The 3,224-nt window shown below is 44.2% G+C and overlaps 1 pseudogene; it reads right to left on the bottom strand.

Moving 5' to 3' along the window:
* Positions 1 to 575: 575 nt before the first annotated feature.
* Positions 576 to 1,484, bottom strand: LOC114086121 (OCIA domain-containing protein 1-like; annotated as a pseudogene).
* Between the last annotated feature and the right edge of the window lie 1,740 nt (positions 1,485 to 3,224).

Here is a 3,224-nt window from a genome sequence, read left to right as displayed (position 1 = left end):
GCTAGGTGAAGACCCATAGCAACCCCTTAGCAACCACCAATCAGCATGAGACAGGGAAAATACCTGGGATGCCAGATGACCCCCTAGTAGTTTATGGTGGTTGATAACATGTTGGGAAACCATGTAGTTTAGCACGTACACCCCTTGTGGCCTAAACCAATCAGTTCAAAGGAATCCCCCTCTTGTACTAACCAATCACCCCTACCCAACTTGTTCCCACCAGTGAATGTGCTAATTAATGTTAAGAGTTGTTGTTTGATTTTCCCGAGGTATAGAATGATTTGCTGTGAGATGCTGTGACGTGTAGAGTATCCCCCTAAAACCTATAAAATCTCACTGAACAAAGGATTGGGACTCACTCCCTGGGACCACTGCGTCAGGAACGGTTGTAAGTCCAGGCTCAAGCTTGCAATAAAGACTCTTGTGTGATTGCATTGGATTTGGCTCCTGGAGGTCTATTGGGGTCTCATGAATCTGACATTACAACCGATGCTGAGCTCAAAAGAATGCAGGTATTCATGACCACCTAGATGATAAAGCTGGATATTGAAATTCCTTCATTGGAGCTGATGATGTAATTTTTCACTGATCCCAAGTATCTCCATATTTGTTTACTTTGACTTCTTTTTTTGGCACTCCTTCCTGCATAGGCCTGACTGAGGGGCAGTCTTTTGCATTAAAATTACTTCATATGACTCTCTATTTTTATTCCCTAATTCCTCATATGTAATATTTTTTTTTTCTTTGGGGATTTTCTTCAAGGTTGAGATCAGGTCCTAGAGCAATACAATCAGTAATACCAGTGGGAGTGGATCCATTCATAGAACCACTGCACGGAATTGACTCATAATGAGGCAGCATCTCTTTTTCTATGTTGTTTGCTGCTAGGGATGTCACAAAAGAGGACTGACCACTCATATTTGAGTCATATTTTGACTTTTGAAAATAATGCCCAGGTGGCAAAGATTGTTGTGTTTGCCCTGATCATAAATCTTCTCCCAGAGGGGGAAATTTAAGGTTCTTGAACTTCTCTTGGCAAGTTTCCATGAAAGAGAGCTTTCCACCAGAGTATGTCATGATGCAAGCAAGTATAAGTTTAGGAATGGAACCATATTTGGGATGACTTGAAAGGATTCCTTTACTAATCAATCCTTGAGTAATCAACATACTTGTTGCAGCCAAGGCACAGCATCTAGTTACATCCAAAATTCTCTGTATAATCAATGTTTGGCGTACACCTCGTTTATCTAAGAGGTCATTGCGTCAAGAGCAGTGGCCCACGCCTGTAATCCCAGACGCTCAGGAGGCTGAAGGATCACAAGTTCCAAGCCAGCTTCAGCAATTTAGTGAAGACCTCTGAACTAGAAGGTTTTCATCATTGCATTCTGCAAGACTCTTCTTTCTTCCTCTGTTGGAATGTGATCAGCCCCTATATGGGAAACAGGTCTTGGAACTTCTGCATTCAACTCTGGAAAATCAGCCATTCCCATTCATCTTTCCTCCTGCCCGCAGCGACAGACCTCAGGAAGAGCCCAAGCGAACAGAGGCCAGGAGGCGAGCCTAGAGGAGGAAGCGAGGGAGAAAAGTGCACAGGACCGCAGAGTGGGGAAGGAGCCGACTGCTAGGCGACTGCCAAGAAGTCACCAGCCACCGCAACCGGAAGCACTCAGGAAGCAAGGGTTTCAAGAAGAAAAATTATCTGTGTCAAATCCTGTCAGGTCAGGTAAAACAAAGGCTAAAAGATATCTACTGGATTTAGCCCATTGTTGGAGCAGATTCAATGATGTGTCGGAAATAGTAGCCATACCTCTGGTTAGGAAGGATTTTAATATTCTACAGGTGGTCCTTGGAAACATTGGGGTTTTGTCAGCTGCAACAAAGTTCTTCTTCTAAAACAAACAGAAGTATACATTTGCTAATTTGTGTGTATGTATCGCGGGGAGACTATTTCAGTTCTTCCTCCCACATTTTTTTTCTTACATCTTTGGTGCTGGATATTATTTAGCCCTTCAGTATACATAGTGGATTAGTTACAGCCCCTTCTGCTTACCAAAATCTGGAGATGCTCATACATATGATGGCATGGTATTTTCAGATAGCCTAGCCACATCTTCCCATATACTTTAAATCACCTCTAGGGTATTTTGAGGGTGAGGAGTACTTGGGATTGTATCCAGAGGTGTTAACTACTGAACCACATCCTCGGTCTTTTTTTTTTTTTTTGTATTTTATTTAGAAACAGGGTCTCGCTGAGTTGCTTAGGTCCTCGCTAAATTGCTGAGATTGACTTTTGAACTCGCGATCCTCCTGCCTCTGCTTCCCAAGCTGTTGGGATTACAGGCGTTTGCCACCAGCCCGCATCTCCAGAGTATTTATGCTTAATGTCAATGTTATGGATATAGGTGTTATGCTGTATTATTTAGGTAATAATGACAAGAATAAGGGCTATATATATATATATATATATATTCAGAAAAATATTTTTGAAAAATGTATTTAATAGTGTTTCTTAAAGTGTTCTTTCAAATACGATCCTCATCAAGAAAACCAATGCTCCAGAATAATTTTTTTAAAGTTCTCCTCCCTCTTATAATTCCCTTTTCTCCATCCCCTTCTAACCTCTGGGCTGCAACTCCATAGTTTTGCCCACTGCAAACACGTTTGGGAGACCAGCACGTACTCACAGAGGAAAGGACGAAGAGGACTTTGAATGTTATCAAATCCAGTAGTTTCAAAACCTGGCAGAGCATCCCAATAGACAACTGGGACTTGCATTAAAAAGAATACTAGGTCTCAGCTTTAGTTCCCAATTCAGTGGGTCTGCAGTGGAGTCCAGAAATCTGTGTACTTTTTATAGTTAAGAAAACGGGGCCTCAAACAGGCACCACTAAAGCCTCCAGATGAAGTATTCTCTAGAGGCCGGAGGTTTGGAAAATCACCCGTTATTTTGGTTTCCAGCTTGGACAGTTGCTGAGGGATGGTTTCTCCGTCGACTGGGCCTTTCTCGCCCCGCCCTTTCCCTCTTACCCCTCCCTTATCCCCTCCCTCTCCCCTCCCCGGCCCCCCCGCCCCGCCGGGCTCTTGGGCGGGGCTTCGCCGCTGCCACGCCCCTCCGCCTAGGCCGACGCCGCGTGGGCGGTCCCGGAAGCTGTCGGTCTGACGGTCGCGGAGCTGATTGGTCTCTTGTGGTCATGCACTTCTCCCGAGTTGTTTGGGTTCAGGTG

The sequence above is a fragment of the Marmota flaviventris genome, chromosome 3 (assembly GCF_047511675.1).
Source record: "Marmota flaviventris isolate mMarFla1 chromosome 3, mMarFla1.hap1, whole genome shotgun sequence".
In the NCBI taxonomy this organism is placed as follows: Eukaryota; Metazoa; Chordata; class Mammalia; order Rodentia; family Sciuridae; genus Marmota; species Marmota flaviventris.
Note: the sequence above shows the minus strand (reverse complement) of the source record. Positions and strands in the feature narration are given on the sequence as shown.